Source organism: Hesperophylax consimilis, chromosome 23, assembly GCF_061612785.1.
Source record: "Hesperophylax consimilis isolate HC1 chromosome 23, BYU_Hcon_1.0, whole genome shotgun sequence".
In the NCBI taxonomy this organism is placed as follows: domain Eukaryota; kingdom Metazoa; phylum Arthropoda; class Insecta; order Trichoptera; family Limnephilidae; genus Hesperophylax; species Hesperophylax consimilis.
This window is the reverse complement of record NC_142858.1, coordinates 7,682,055-7,699,985: the sequence shown is the minus strand read 5'-3', so window position 1 is coordinate 7,699,985 and position 17,931 is coordinate 7,682,055. Positions and strand designations below refer to the sequence as shown.

The 17,931-nt window shown below is 33.8% G+C and overlaps 1 protein-coding gene across 1 annotated transcript in view; it reads right to left on the bottom strand.

Annotated features, from left to right (window-relative positions):
- twz (BTB/POZ domain-containing protein twz) overlaps window positions 1-17,931 on the bottom strand; it is a 154,704-nt gene that overhangs the window by 42,932 nt on the left and 93,841 nt on the right. The window lies entirely within an intron of this gene.

Sequence of the window (17,931 nt, the reverse complement as noted above, 5' to 3'; positions counted from 1 at the left end):
TAAAAAAGAATATATTATACACGATGTAAAATTTTATAACTAACTAAAATATACATTGAAAAAAAATAATACTAATAGTTATTTAAAACAAGCAAATGATTTTTTGTAGCACAAATAAATTAGTTCTTTCGGTCCTGTTAAAATTATCTGCTATTTCTGGTGATGGTATATATATATGAGTTTATAAACGCAATGGTATTGACCTTATTGTTGTTGTGGAAATAGTTTCAGCTCGGGTGACCTATTAGGAACACGAAATAAAATCATTTGCAATACTGCATGCTGTCAATAAGGGAATTAATAAGGGATTTTTAAAACATCTTTTTGATTGAGAACTAATGAAGTAAAGTATTTTGCCGTTCTTATTATGAAGTCAGGCATTTTCATTGCTTTATCCTTAATAATATTTAAATGTGACATTTTTTAATATTTATAATCTAAGACAATCCCAAATCATTGGATGAAATGAGTTGAATATCAGCAAGTGAGTATTGACATATGATCGGGTTTTGGTTTCAATTTAAAATCTAATTGTTTTACATTTCTTAAATTAAACAAATTTATTGATGATATATAGACTATAAGTGACCAGCTCAGGTACGGGGGCTCCATCGAAGCCAGAGTAAAGTTGGCCTCTCAGAAGCTGGGCGTACTGTACAGGGCCCGCAGATACTTTAATAGTACACAACTGCTGACCCTGTACAAATCGCAAGTGCGCCCTACTGTCGAATTTGGCTGCCATCTCTGGTCCGGAGCCCCTAAATACCTGAAAAAAACCCTTGACTCTGTGCAAAAACGGGCGGTCCATTTGATAGATTCCACAATCTTAACAAACGGACTGCAATCTTTAGAGCACAGGCGTCAGGTAGGTATGCTGTCCTTGTTCTATCTGTATTATAATGGAAGATGCTCTGAGGAACTAGCGTCATTGATCCCTTCGGCACCGGTGCGTAGTCGGGATACGCGCCAAACGCGCGCCCAACATTTGTACACGGTTGACATTTGTCACATGAGAACGGGTCGCTTCTACGATTCGTTCTTAAGTTCAACAGCTCGGCTGTGGAACGAACTGCCGGCCTCTGTGTTTCCTCCCTCCTACAACATGAGACTCTTCAAGACCCATGTTCACTCCTTCCTCTCCACAAAAAGACAATCCACACAGCATCCCCAAAGATGACATAGGCCCTGAGGGAAATTATTTTCTTCAGGGCCTCCTGTGTAGAGTTAATATAAAAAAAACAGTCATGTATGTTTTTCAGATAATTCTGTATAAAAATCCGTCGTGTATACTTCTTATAATTTTATAAATCTTTGGGTCATCAGCAAAAAGCAAAACATTAACTTCATTACGAATAGCAACAGTGTCATTAATAAATATATTAAATTAAATTGGGCCAAGGTACCATCCTTGTGAGACACTACTCGTGGCAATAAAATGATATGATGGGGTAGATTTAATTTCATCTGTTTTAAGATTTCCGTTTTCAAGATAGATAGATGAATTAATATTTAAGGAGATATCCCTTATTACGAACACTATTTCACATTTGAAAAATAATCTTTACTGAACCATTTAAAAGGTCTCCATCTTGAACGGAAACGTATAATTTATGGACTATCGAAATGCAAAACGGTAGAAATAAAATAGGACTTAGCCATGATCAGTCAACTAATTGAACTGAAAATATTTTTGATTTATAAACTTTTTGATAGCTCCTAAAATGGTATCATAAATTAATACTCACGACTATCTTGACTCCGATCGTCAGATTTTAAGTATTTAGGTACTTATATGGCTGGCTATTGCCCACCCATTCCGAATTTCTACAAATTTATAACATATTTTCCTTTAACACTTGTAAAGCTACATTTCTACACATTCTACACATTTGTAAAGCCGAAACGGTAATTATATGAAATAGGGATGAAAAATTCGCGAGAGATTTTTGCATGTTTTATTAAATATTTTCAATATTAGTGAGCTCCATCTAACATTCGTATTTACAATCTCCCTTTCAAAACATTTTTGAAAGCTTACTACAGTGTCTTAATTATAAACCACATGCATTTGTAACATTTTCATAAGGAATTGTGTAAAACGTCCAGAGACACGTAGCTATCTCGGTGACAATTATTTTTTCATACATTCTTCAGGTAGGCTGGTAGAATAATATTGCGAAAGTCCAAGCAATCACAACGATTTCATTTATAAAAATCTTTACTTAACCATTAAAAAGGCCACCATTATGAAATGGAAAGACAAGGTACAAACAATTTTTCCAGACGAAATGCAAAACGGTGGAGTTAAAACAGGACGTCACTATTCTGTAATAAAGAAATTATTATTATCTACATCTATTTAAAACAAATAACTAGGTGAGTATGTAATGAAAAATATCCATTGTTATCTTATTTTAATTTATATCATAAGGCCCTCATTTACACAGTAAAAAAAATTGAAAGGGTACCTATTACTTTTGATTTTTATATACATACGAGTATATACGTTTCAACTGTGGGTAATTAGATTGTAATTACTTTGGTACTTTGAAAGAGCAAAAATGATTTTTTATCATTTATTAAAATCCATTATTTGACTGTATAACTAAACTGTATTGGTCTATCGCTTTGAAAAAGCTGTTTTTTGTTAATTCAGAATTTTGTCAAAATTCATAATTTCCAATGGTTTTTTTACAGAACAATTGAGTTTTTTTTTTAATTTTTCAGAAGTAAATTGATTTTGAATGTAAGTATTGTAATAAAATATTAACACAAGAGTGATAATTCACTTAAAACTGTCTCTTGTAGATATTTCTCTTTATGATTCGGTAAAATGTCTGTACGATTTTCCTTTTGCATAGGGGCCCGATAGATACAACTCAGCTTTTGTTAAAGGTTGTTTTACCGGTTCAATTTGTCGGAGTTAAAATAGCAAACAGTTGCAAGCCTGTCGTAGAAGCAAAGCTGTCTTTGACTTTTATTACTTATTTCAAGCATTGTTTTTCTCCTTGATAACACAGCCAGCGAAGCATTTGCAAATTTATTTATTTTCTATGTTCGTAAAAAGCACTCGCTATAACTATCGATAATGCTGCGAAGGAAAACAATAACTGAAGCACTAATTATGATTTTCTCATTTACCGTGAACTCGCATTTCCGGTTTCGCTACACATTATAATTAGGAACAACATACACCTATCATAAGACATAAAAGTTGTTGCTTACACAAGTACAACTTTTATTGCCCGCTTCTCTAGAGATTTGTAGGTAGTTACACGCTTTTAATTGAAAACTGTGGATTTGTGTTGTTGTGATTGAACAATTTAACGAACAATGAGAAACAAAGAATTATAGTGCCTGTGTTTATTCGTGCCTCATATTTTTTTGTATTGGATATTTCATCCATTTAGTCAAAAGTATCGCCCTGATGAAAGATCACCATCCAGAACCGAAACGTCGCTTTAAATAGCTAAAGCTATGTTTGGTTTGACCAGTTTTGAATAGCTGTTTACCGCGCAATCTTCTTTCTCGTCGTCATTTCCTTCGCTTGTCCACTTCCTTCAGACTTACAACGTGCCCATTATTTTATTGAAAACTTTATTGTTTCACTGTCTCCGGTATGCTGGAATTACACCGGCCGGCCGAGCAATTGGCCGGGACAGTACATTCGGCCGAATGTTCGGCTGATGTGAACAAGTACAGTCAGTACTCGGCCTGGTAACGGGCGAGTAATTCAGGTGAGACAGTGGATAGAAGCAGGCAGTGGCGTCTTCTTTTTTTTTTCGAAAACTGAAATTTACTGAAAATCTTCATACAAAAAACCGAATTAAAAAAATAAAAATCGTTATAGACTAAGCAACATCAATAATGCCGAATTATTCAAACTTAACACTCTAATCACACTTAAAAATCACGGAAGCAAGGTCCAATGACTTGATCGTGTAAGTACCCCCTCCACCTGCATACTCAAATCGCCACTTCACCCGCTCTCCACTTGGTCAGTGTGGTCCAAGGGCGGATCCAGCTTTGGCGCCAGGGGGGGGTCACGTAGTCGTGGTCAAGTTTTTTTTTTTTTTTTTAAAGAAAGACAAACATTCCCGGGTTACGAATAACCCAACAATAACTCCTACCACCACCACAGAAAGCCGAAAATGCTTGCTTGTGTTGTGATGGAGGACTTAGGTCCGGTCAGTTACAGTTACAAGAAGTTATAATTTAATTTTGATAATAATATATACAAGTAAAAAGTATGTATTGTTGGATATGATAACACTAGGTATATCATTAAGATTGTCTTTTGCTCCGCAAGCCCGGGCGGCGTAGGCTCGTGTAATGTCAATTGTCAACCAATACAGTACAGATTACAATTATTAATCGTGTTCTTATTTCACCACAATATAACATGGTGTCAGGTGTGTCTTCAACATAGTATTGTGTGTAGGAATCTTGCAACTTTTTGAATTTCCTTTTCCTCGTTGTAGTTATTCGCCATCATATATAAAATCATAAGTACACGGTAAAAGTTCATAACATCTGTCAAAACACCGCCATCTTTAGCAAAAAGCATAAATATACCAAACCACCTACTCATGCAAAAATTCAAATCAAAGGTTAAGTGGTTAAGTTCGCAGAGAACAAACAATAAATCTAGTGAACGTTAAACGTCAAATTCAAAAATTCGCCGGATATCAAAGTGTTGCCGTATAAAAAAAATAATCAGTGTGGAATTTTACAAAATTAAGGGAACATAATCGGAGACGGAACATTTTCATGTAAATCATTCAAAATCCATCATTAAAAATAATACTATGCATTTCTAAAAAAAATTACTAACGTTTTCGTAATCTTAGTAAAAAAATCTATCCACACTTTTAGCCTTCATTTTAATTGATTCTGAAGAATTTGTTACAAATATTAAAAATGTGTCCACTTCCGAAGTTATTAATTCATCATCTAGAAAAATAAAATCTGGTACTTACCACTAAGTCCGCTAACTTTATAGTTATACACGGGTTATAAAGTTTTAAAATCGTTGAACGTAAAATATATTAATTGTAAGGTATTGTTTTATTAATCTAAAATATAAATAACTTGCATCCCTCGTGCGGCATAATTTTATTTTTTTTAAATTCAATTATAATTTCGCCGAAATAAATTAAAATGTTAGCCTTGGGCAAAACCTCGATGAACGAGGTTGTGTCTCGCCTTAAGAATTGCTTTAGGAAGTATAGGAAGGCTGGTAATTCGCGCGGGCGCGTTAGACCTGTCCAGACCTGTCAAAAAACTTCCGAAAGAATAAGTTCTGTAACTTACTAAAATTACGTTAAGTGACTTTTGGTGTCGTTTACATTGGGAATTTGGCCAAACTCGCCTTCAAGAGCGATTTACAGGAAAAAAACTTACGAGTCTAACCCCAGCCTTAGAACATTAACAAATAACATTTGAGTTTAAACACACATACACTGGCATAATTATGAAACTGATTAGATTACTTACCATTTCTTGTAATGAATTGAATTTGCAGCAAAAATTTTTAAGAACACTATTACTTATACTGGAACTTATTTTTTTTTAACTTAGTAAACAAATAAAAGTAAACACTTAATTAATAAAGTTTAGTCGTTCCGATTGAGGTTAGGTTTTGCTAGACGCTAGACGTTAGTCGAAACAAAGCGCGCGCAAGCGTCACACGTGGTTACACGAAATGTGTCATAATAATATGAAAGGTGGCGGCCGAAGCGCGCGCCGGTGGCGGTGCGCGGTGACGCGGTAACATTCGAATTTTCGATGCGTTCGTTCCCGAATAATGCGTTTGCCGTCAAACAAAGTATTATATTAAATTAATTAAATATTGAAAGTACTTAAATAAAATTTATATTGTGACAAAAAATATATAAAAACATTATGTTTAACAATTTTAATTAGTGGTCCACCTAGGTCCTGGATGGGCCCAGGACCTAGGTAGTCATGACCCCCCCTGGGCTGGGGCCCAGGGGGGGGGTCATGACCACCGTGACCCCCCCCCTGGATCCGCCACTGGTGTGGTCAGCTGAGTCAGTCAGTTAAAGAGAGAAAATTCAAATTTTTAAGTATTTAGAATTTTTTAGGGTTGTCACGTTTGTTGCTGTAAAACTATCTTATTTTTTACTCTTTTCCTTCCATCGCTAAACCAAGTTAACCGCACTTTAAACTTATCTCAATGAACTGACTCGCCAACTGTCTCTCCGAGTAACAAAGCGAGTCACCAAGCTTATAGGTCTGGAGCTATTCTCACCCAAAATAGTCTGTAACGATGTATGAATATGAATTTTGCAAGGAGTGCATGCCAGTTACATATGTTACTAATTTATGAGTTCCGTAATTGTGAAGTGACAAATAATGAAAATAAATACTTTATAATATTTTTTTCTGCCCTTCGGCGTAATGTCGATTGTAGTATAGTATAATCAATCCTTGTTTACATTCATCGCATTGTAGACAGAATGTCTATCATTATATCATTGTTTTATATTTTTATGCAAGGTCTGTACATTAAAAAAATATGTGCCCTAAGGCGCGCGATGTTGCTTGAAATAATATTTGCCTCAGGAACATTTTGTTCGATTGCATCTTATTATAGATGTACGGCGCACAACCTTTCAGTGAAGACAAGTGGAATAACACAAAAAGGTTACAACATTAACGAGGCAAAAAAATGCTAAAGGATAAATGGAATATTCCTTTCTATCAATTTGTACAAAGAACTCTATTGGTTCTTGTGTTCCAGCTATGTAGGCAAAGTATTGCTTCAATGTAACCGGAGGGGTTCTTCCGTATAGGTGTACCGCTGATAATTCCGTTGTGAGCTCTCGCTCTTTCTCGTCAACGACGCATATAACAGAAATATAAGTTGCGATGAAGCTCACAGCAGGAGAACCCTATATAAGGTTTAACTTGTAGAATAATAATTTTCACGTTGTTTGCATGGAAATGAATAGAAAATGCCTCTCTCAATATGGTTCAGTTGTAGTTACAAATCGGTAATAGATTGTTCTTAGCAGAATCATGCCAACCCACTGTTAATATACAAACGGAAAATAATGTATTCTTATCATATTATATTTTCCATGTTGTACGGACGGTAATACAGGGTTTACCAATAAGAGGTATTATTTTCAATAGCCCGCTATTTCGATAGATGTTACTTTTGAAGCTGTAATTTTTGGACATTTGACAAGTAGAAACTACGCCATTAATAAAAATGGAACAATACACGCTTCAACAATGCTTTGAAATTATTAAAATTCACTTGAGTGAATCAAATGCAAATCATCTTGAGTGATGAGGCCCATTTCCACCTCGGTGGCTTCGTCAACAAGCAAAATTGTCGCACCTGGAGCTCGGAAAACCCAAGAGTTATTGTTGAAAAGCCTCTTTATCTTCAACGTGTGACTGTTTGGTGCGGTTTATGGTCCGGCGGAGTCTTTGAACCTTACTTTTTTGAAAATGATGCTGGAGCAACAGTTACGATGAATGGATTGCGCTATCGAGAGATGATTAATGATTTTTTATGACCAGAATTAGATGGTATTGATCTGGACAACGTTTAATTTCAAGAAGACGGCGCTACGTGCCACACAAGCAACGAAACCATTGATCTTTTACGATTGAATATCAAAATAACACCTCTTATTGGAAAACCCTGTACTATACTACCCATTTCTGTATCCATTCTATTTCTTAAGAGGAAAGCTTAATTTAAGAATCTGGGAAGCCCGTCCAAAAATGTTTTAAGTTAATTTTTTTTTTAAATTAAGCTCGGGAATCATACTTAATCCATCTATTTTTAAAGAGGTAACTTATTTGTGCCTAACAAGTACCTGTACACGTGGGAGATCCCATGCACTTTTTTATGCTCCGAAAGCGAGAATTTCTACATATCAGAAAGCGCCAATCAAGAGAGCGACTCAACTGCGTCACATAATTGTGGAACTACCCCATGATCTTTTTTCACTCAAATTTGTATGCTTTTCCCTAACACATTAGTGTACAAACGGTTTATTTTATTTTTATTTTTATTTTATTTTTGTTTATTGCAGAAACAAACAGTACATAATTACATAGATGACAATAGTTACAAAGTTATAAAAGTTAGTATAATAATTGGTACCAATGACATGTCGCTGACATATATACATAGGAGGTATATTATACATTTACGGTTAAGTTACATTTTTAAGTTAAGTTAATTAGTGTGCTGGGGAAGGAGAGAGGTGTGTGTGAGTGTTTGTGTGTGTGTACGTGTGCGTGTGTGTCTGTGTGTGGTTGTATGTGTTATGTTGGCGAATTTAGTGTGCTAAAAAAGTTTTCCTTAAATAGAGGGAGAGAATATGTTTATTTATATTATATTATATTATATATTTATATTAATATAATATGTTTATTTATTTATAATATTTTTATTTCCATATATATATATATATATATATATATATTCATTGGAAGTAAAAAAAAAACAGATTAAGAATTGTAGACAACCAAATTGATAGGCTTGTTCTAACATCAAATCTGCTTATCTTTTCGACGATCTGGGGGCAAACCACGTAACCATATTTTTAACAACAGGAGGGCTTAATAGTGCTTTGAATAACCACAACATCAGTCGTAAGTTAGCCGCCGAAGACGGAAGAGCGCACATTGCAATAACCAGATCTTGCGTCGAAAAGTAAAGTTCGTTAAAGTAAGGCAACGGTTTGTAGAGCAGTCCATTGTGGGATTTTTCGGCGAGGGATCTGAAAGTTCATTTTTAACCGACCAGCTTATGTAAAAAAAAAATAAGATGGATCAATTTGTAAAAGTGTCTAACTAAATAGACTAACAATATTTTCAATTTTGTAAGCAAGCGCGAACTTTTTTTTACCCGATTTGGTATTTGCATTTAAGTTTTTTACGCGGCCAGTAATAAGCGCGTCATTGTAAATAGGACAAGTAATTCTCGTGGACTAAATAGTGATTATTACAATGCGAGTTGCCTGTATACTGTCACATTCATTTATCAACAAATCACAGAAATAGAGACAGTCACAGACGCTTGTTCCCGTTTACTTGTTTGGCTGGTCTATTAATTTTTTAATTTTATTTTTTTTATTTGGTACAATATTTTTTTACATTTCAAAGTTTTCCAGTAATGTTGGCCTCACTGGGTGGCTTGCCCATGCTGAGGCCTTCATTTTATAAGATGAAAATATAATCTAAATACAATCTACAATATAAGATAAAATAATACATTTAATATATAATCTTTTGTGTTTGTGAGTGATGTGTGTTTATATTGGTTTTGTGTGTTACGTGTAGGTTTTATTTTTATTTTATGCTATGAAATTTTGGTAATATTGTCTTTTTTGTTCTTTAATCCATTTTGTAATTTTGTTTGTGAATTTATTTTTACTTTCCTCAATTTTAATTTCAATTTTTAGACTGTTGAAAGCTTTTATATCATGGTATTGGTAGTGTCTTTGTCCAAAGCTAGAATTTACTGTCGGAGTTTTTATGTTTTCTTTGTACGCTTGTCTAACTGGTCTGTTAGTGTTATTTTGTGTATGTTGAAAATTTTTTTTTGTTAAAAATGTTGTTTAGTAGTGTTTTAACGTATAATTGGCGTAAATCTAGTACGTCACAGCTGTTGAATATTTGGTCTGTATCAGTCAATAAGGTATTTTTGTTAAATTTAACAATAACAATAAACAATATTGGCATCACTACCGGTATCGTCGATTATTTTGGTGAGAATCGGTATTGGTATATTTTATATCCTTAATATTTAATTTAAAATTCTATGGTCAGAACTAAAAAAAACTAGTCACTTAGATCATCATTTACCTATTGTAATAATTTATTTATTTCTCTTTCACACTCCTAAGGGCAATCAAAACTGGCATTTTTTTTTTTTTTTATATATTCAATAATATTATTATTAGATTTATAAAAACAGTTTATTTTTAAACAAGTTCTGCTGTGTAATTATTATAACGCGTGACAGCTGTTTCGCTCTCTGAAGGCATTATCATTCAGAGGGCGAAACAGCTATCACGCGTAATAATAATTACACAGCAGAACTTGTTTAAAAATAAACTGTTTTTATAGATCTAATCTAAAGTCTGTCATTTTGAATACATGTAGGATAACAAAAGATTTTTTAAATATTTATGTTGAGGGATCCGTAGGATTTATAGGCCCTGTTAGAAGTTCTACCGAGCCGAACCCTCTGATATGAAAATATCTGGAGTCTTTGAATTATTTTCCCATTTGATCTCTGGTGAGTTGACGTGTTGTTCTTGTATTGTTTTGTATTTATTTTGCTTATATAATGCACTTACATAATGTTGATTGACTAGATGATCATTTGTGGAAAAGTGAGTGGAAGGGTTAAGTTTTTCCTTTGGGGAAGATTTAACCCGGACAACTAAATCGGAAGTTAAAAAAATATATATTAATGAATATATAAAAAATAAAAATAAAAATGGAGTTCTACAAATTAAAATTGATAACAATAAACAATATTGGCATCACTACCGGTACCGTCGATTATTTTGGTGAGTATTAGTTAGTATCGTAACCGCAAAATCATGTACCGTTTCATCCCTATTCTACACATTAAGCTATACCCTTTGTTTTTTTGTTGTTTGTTTTTGGGGTGTTATGCCGTGTTGCGCTAACTCCTTCTTTAGCTGACGTTTCGGACAGCGTTGCAGTGTCCATCATCAGGGCAGATCCGGTAGATCCGAAGATGACATCTTCATCGGATCTGCCCTGATGATGGACACTGCAACGCTGTCCGAAACGTCGGCTAAAGAAGGAGTTAGTGCAACACGGCATAACACCCCAAAAACAAACAACAAAAATGCTTTTGGCCGTGAAAATCTAAAAACTTACCTATACCCTTTGTTACTCTATATTTTTGTGCAATAAATAATATATATTTTTTGAATTTTTTTGAATTTATGCAACAATAACTTGCCAATACTAAAAAAAATACCTTTTATGTACAGAATGAAAGTTATTTTGCTAATTATATTTGCTCTCAAATAAAAAAATACTGACTTATTTTACCATGCATCAAGTTGGAGAAGAATAACAAAAAAATTGTATGGGTACATTTTACCTGCTTTTCACCAGATTAGTCATGATTCTAAGTAATTTTATGAAAGCAAACTGTTAGGTCATTAACTGCCGTTTAATATCAATTATGATCATCGCAGATTAGAATAAAAATTCAAATATTATTATTGTTGAAAAAAAAAATTAAAGAGATTTTGTATAAATTTAATTAATTAATTAGGGCATAATGAGCTTACACACATTTACTGGCAGAGTTAATTCGCATCTAAGTAGTGAACACAGAGAGCTTATATTTATGAACACTGAATCGTAAAAGCACATTCGACGTCTTTGGATTAGTGATCCGGAATGTAATCCCATACACAATATTCTGAAAGGATCACGTACAGGGAATTTAAGAATTAGATACTGTAATGATCGTATAACCGTGCATGGTGACATAGTGCTTCTAGTTTATAGTTAAATCTTCTCGGCATTGCTAGTTCCTGTAACGATGTGAAGAAGCTGAAGTCTGAAGGTAAACAAATAACATGCGATACGAAAGAGGTTCACTAGACATTTCTTGTACACTAGCAGTGGTGGTTTTCTCTAAAGTTCGTTTGTGCAGTGATCAAAAGTTTAGAAAATAAGACATTAAAACCTGTATTAGAATTTTACCATAGATATTTTAAGCAGGTCGCCATTCCATTATTTATAAAAATAATCTAACCGTCCGAATCAAGAATTAGTATGTTTATTAAGAATTATACAGTCCAAATCAAGAGTTTGTGTATTTGGGAAGTATGTTTATTAATAATTTTACAGTACGAATAAAGAGTTTGTGTATTTCGGAAGTACCTATGTTCATTATGAATTATACAGTCCGAATCAAGAGTTTGTGTATTTGGGAAGTATGTGTATTAAGAATTATACAGTCCCAATCAAGAATTTGTGTATTTGGGAAGTATGTTTATTAATAATTTTTATGATAAGGAAAGACGAGTAAATACAGGAAACTCCATTATTGTAGGACTAATCGTGGTTGGCTCTAACGAAAAATTGTCCAAAGAAGCGAAGCGAGCAGTCCACAATGGAGTGCTGGTACCTACCATGATGTATGGCAGTAAGGCATGGAACTAGCAAAGTACACTGAATGCTGTAGAAATAAGATCCCTGAGGCGTATGTGTCATTAAATCCATGTATGATCATCTAAGAAAAAATAATTATAAAAATAATATTATGACGCATTAAATTTAGAAGAAGGAGTCATGGCACGATCAAGTGAACAAAACACTTGAGTCGAGCCAAGAGTCAGAATAACAGAAGAGTGTTATAGATGACGTATGAATGTGAATGAGGCAAGGAGTGCGTGCCAAGACCGAGTTGCTTGTTGCACATTATCTCTGCTTACCCCTGCTGGTTGTTAGTTAGTTAAAACAAAGTTAACGAAATAACAGTATTCCAGTGTTAGGTTTGACGTTAGGTAGGTAAGTAAGTACTTTTAAGTACTTTAAATGAAAATAAATTTGGTCCGCATTATGACGAAGATAAGTATTAAAATATTTAAAATCAATTCGAAAAACCACCATTTGGAAATATTTTCTAAAGGTACTATCGTGATTGGTTTATTTAAGGAACTGTCTTTGAATCTGTCAAATTAGTATTTATTATTTTTAATTAAACAGTTTTATAATAATATGTAGAGTGAGTGTATGTGTTTGTAAGTAAAGTATTTAAAAATAAACTTAACAATTAAGTGACCGTAAAACTTAAGCTATATTCGTAATTTCACATTTTTATTCCCATTTGTTGTAATTGTAGTTTCGTTGATTAGAGGTTAGGTAAACATCGATTATGTAAATACTCAGGTTTTCTTTTTCCCTGCTCAGACCATTTTATTTTAAATAAACGTGTCGAATTCCGCAGCATGCAAATGATCTTTATATAAACAACATTTGATTTCAACTTCAATATTTAAATATATATATTTTTTAATTTAATGATTTAATATTACATTTATTGACACTAATTCGTATTGCCCATCTCACTGGGTGTGGAACGCCTATACTGAGATGGCAATTTACAGAGTAGTTGTTAGCTAGGTTTTTGTTTAAACGATAGTATGAAGATGATATAATATAATAGTATATTCGACCATCATAACACGGGCATGTGTCTAGCATGGTGGTCGAAAAATCCTCAATGCATGTAACAAACTATTCAATGAATAAAGAAACATAAAAAAGAGAAAGATAAAAAAAATGACTATTTTTTTTAAATTGTACAATTCAAGTCTGAATGTAGAAGATTAAGACGAAGCGAGCTTTATATAAATATATACATTTCTTTAAATGTTCTTACTTTGACAAAATGTTTACGTGTGTCAGATCCCGTAGTAGGTCCCAAACCCATCCAAATCATCTGCCCCAACTGCCAAGCTGGGATGCTAACCTTTCTACTGTCGACGATGCTTTGTTGCCTTGGGTGAGTTTTGACTGTCAACCCATTCATCAACAGTCATTCCCAGTCAATTGACAGTCAGAACCCGGCAATATAACAATCATAACAATCGAAAGTCATACGCCAAAAGTCGATGATCACACGACAGCCAAATCCGATCAATCGACAGTCATTCCCCGTCAATCACCCAAGTAAACTTGGATGTTTGTCAGTGTGACAGATTAATGAACTTTGTTTCTTTACGTTTTATTCATACTTATAATACATTGATTTAACATTAAAAATATTAGAACTCAACTCACTAAGACCACTACTTGTAGTTATTTAATGGTTTTTCTGGATGTATCCATTGTGAAAATAAATTCAGAACTTTTGTTTCTATTACTAAAAATTTGATATGTTTTGTTTAATTTACAGAACACGTTGGGTCGATGGCTCAAAGCACATTTATTTAATGTCCAAAATAGTTAGTTTTGAGAAAAACGTAATTGAATGTTCGACTCACTGAGGTCTGTAGTCATGGGTCATATTACAATAATTATGAATCTGTGTGCGACATACAATGTCTGTGGTAAAAATGAACGTTTAAATCTAGATAACTCATTTTTGCCTACAAGGAGAAAAATAATAAGCGCGCTTTAAACTTAAAATCATCGTTATGATATCGACCGAAGCGGATTATACACACAAGAATAATCATAGGCTAAAAATAATAGACATTATTTAAAATGATTTTATTTGTCTTGCAGCTGTATATTTGGTTGTTTTCTGATACCATTCATGGTGAAGGCTTGCAAAGACATTGAACATCGGTGTCCTCACTGCCACGTCTTCCTGGGTCGCTACGACAAGATTTGATGAAGTTCTGTTTTATCCTGTTACCGTTTATGATATATTAAAACAGCCTTCTGCTGGATTTATGGTTTTCGACATAGAGTCATGGACTGTCAAAACACGAATTTAATCAAATATTTGCATTGGTTCGAATAATGGGCATTTGTGTATAGCAGTGTAACGAAGTTTCATAAAAATTTGCTTGCAAACAAATTAATACTGTATGTTATTCTTGCCTTAGGAATAGTCATCGATAAATAGACAGGAGATAGTTGTATCAATTTGGACGATGATGGGAAGAGAAGATTTAATATTTCCACCAGTATAAACCAATTGTCGAAATTAATGCCTTGTGAGTAATCGTTAAATTTCAAGTAAGGTGCTAGCTTTTCTGGGTTACTTGAAAATATTTTAATTCTCCTTGCATCACAAAAATCTTAAATTTTTGATTTGCAATAACAAGGAACTGTAGTGAAAAATATAATGACTTAAAAATATGTAAAAGTACCTAGATCAAGAAACGCAAATTCTGGATAGTTTATTGTAAATATTTCGACGTAGATTTATAAATTGTTTTACGAAATTATGAATAACTTATTATAGTTTTGAATAAAAAATATCAAACTATTTATTTAATTTTACAAGTTGAACGTGGAAACAGAACAATTCGAAGATTAGATGCACAGGGCAATACGAGTGTCGAGTTTGACGTTAAATTAGTACAAACCTGTCGAGACACGATTGATCACTGAGCCTTTAGACGCAGTTTTTCGACAACGCTAGTGGTAGAGTGTAAAGCAGCGTCGGAAACACTGAACAAATAAGTAATACATGTAAACTGATTTGACTCCTAAGCCCCAGACGGGCCAATGAAACTGATTAGTCTGTTCGATTATGTACCTATTCGATTTTAAAAAGTGTTTGATCAATAAAAAAAAATTATGTATTATTTTTTAAATGGTTTTTTACTTTGTGATTTTAACAATTATGTAGATACTATTACTGAGCAATACATGTTTATAATAATAACAAAATGGAAATACCCAATCATAAATCTGTGCTCTAAGGTATCGATTCTCGTAATCGCCGTCGATAGTATATACATTGGTCCACATTCTTATTCTTGAGTCTCGTCAAAGGTACATACTAACAATCGCCAAACGTCAAAAGTCATTCCTCTGGAACAAGAAGTGGGTCGAACCACTCGTTGTTCGAGTGGAATGACTTCGTCGAGAATAGAGGCCCTGGGGCTCTATTCCTGAATCGAGGGCGCTCGTAATCGCCGTCGAAAGTACGTACGTTGGTCGTCGTTGCTATTCCCGAAATTGGTCGAAGGTACATACTTCGACGCCAAACGTCGAAAGTCATTCCACACAACATCTACTGGGTATAACCAGTAGAAACAGGGCAGCGAGTGGTAGGTTGTTGGCGTTTCTATGGAATTGGCTGTCAAAATCTAGTCTAGCTGTCAATTTTTGTTTTACCGCGCGGATTCCGCAAATGTAAAAGTGGGTGAAAATTTCCCACTTACTAAGTCTTTATCGGAGCTTACAAGCTCAATTAAGAGTTGCTTTTGGCAATTTGTAATATGTCCCGCAGCCATTTCTGTTTTGAATAACGAATAACTGTTGTCTGTTTCTGTCTGAAATCCCAAAAACAGCAGGAACATAGACAATATTCACAGGGGTGCCAATATAATCATCTCTTCTACCAACTTCGACCGTTCGACGCTCAAGAATACGTAAAATTGAAACAATCGAAAAAGTTAGTCGCGACGACTAGTAGTTTTTCACTCGAAGACGGCGCATACGAAAACGATTGATCGTTTAAATCCAGAATCGCAGGCCTGGTATTTTGTCGCAGTCGGCAGGGTTACATTTTGAAGTTAATTATTATTTTGTATGAAGTAATATATCAGCTAAAGTGTGCCTGGCATTGCACGGGGTTATGAATGGTTTTGAGTACAGTTTTGAGGTTTTGAATTCTACATTAAATTGGAAATAATTGCATACTCAATCCAGTGCAGAAATAGCGTTAATTCTTTCTCGGACTTCCTCAAATTTAGCGACCGTTCACTACTGCACACGGTGTACCACATTGTTACTATTAACAAAATATTATATCGACTTTAATTTTACTTCGTATCGCTTTTCAGTGCAGAGATAATGCATTCTATCTTTATCGGTCGTCTTCGACTTCATCAACCATTAAAACTCTCATCTCAAAGTCTCTAAACACTCCTGGAACTAATTATAACAAACTTTGAAATTTTCAGCGAAAACGGTTCAATGGTTTTTGAGTCCATACGGGACAAACAAAGTAACATACATTTTTATATATAAAGATTTGTTGTGAAATTAGCGCCACTGCAAAAATGGGTTAATAGTTTATGAAGAATGAGTTGATGATGAATTTAAGTAAGTCTAAAGTCATGATGTTTGAAATACGAAAACAGTGTGCAATGTAGTTGTGAATGATGAATACTTGGAGCAGGTCGATGAGTTGGGTCTTTTGGGAAGTATGTTTACGAGAGATGGGAGGCTGAAAGAGATATTGAAAGCAGAGTAAATACAGGTATCTCCATTAAAGAGGGGGGTGAAAAAAGTGCTAAAAGGAGGAAATTTAATTATCAGCGGTTTCCCGGATGGCTCATGGGAAATTTTATCAAACATTAACTTCGTTACTTTCAAATTTACATGTAAATAACATGTTCATGTTTCTAATGAATATAACCGGAGTTTTAACAATATTAACGTTGAGTCATTATATCTGCCGTCCGGTGAAATATTGATATTATGGAAATATTTTAAATACGTCACATTCATTTAACGGCCCATTTAATCACATTTACACCGCAAGTATTCTTTTTGTACGTGGTAAAAATCCTTGGAAGAAGAGTTCTGGCATCATGAAATATTGCACATTTTTTTCTCTTAAGCCTGAATATAAGCAGTTGGCTGTCAAAATAAGATAAGACGCAAAAATGTTTGAATCTTAAAGTCTTGAAATCATTTAGGACATTCGGATATCAACAATAATAAAATTATACCGGGTGTCCGGAAACTCGTAGTACAAGCGGGAAACTGGTGAATCTACATCACATTTGGAGTCGATTTTGTAGTATATTTTTTTTTTATTTGAGCTTTCGTTATCGAGTAAATCGAGTTTGAAGTTGATTTTTTTTTTTTTTTTTTTTTTTTTAATCAAATTCTTATAAATTATTACTGAAGATCAAAGTACCCAACTAATTAAAACTATTTGAAAGTAAAACAAATGAAGAAACTCGGATTTGAAGCATTATTTTGAAATCACCCTTCATTTAACCCGGTGTAATCATAAAATACTTCTGCTATGCAGGGTTAAAACATCTGTTATTCAACCCTTAACACCAGAAAAAACTTTAACCCTAAAATAGCCGAAAAATATTTTTTTTTGGTTTTTTTTTTTTTTGAAAATGCTCAAATCAAAAAACTTTATGTTTTTTTGGGTTCCCCATGTGGTGTAGATTCTCCAGTTTCCCGCTTGTACTACGAGTTTCAGGACACCGTGTATACAGGGTG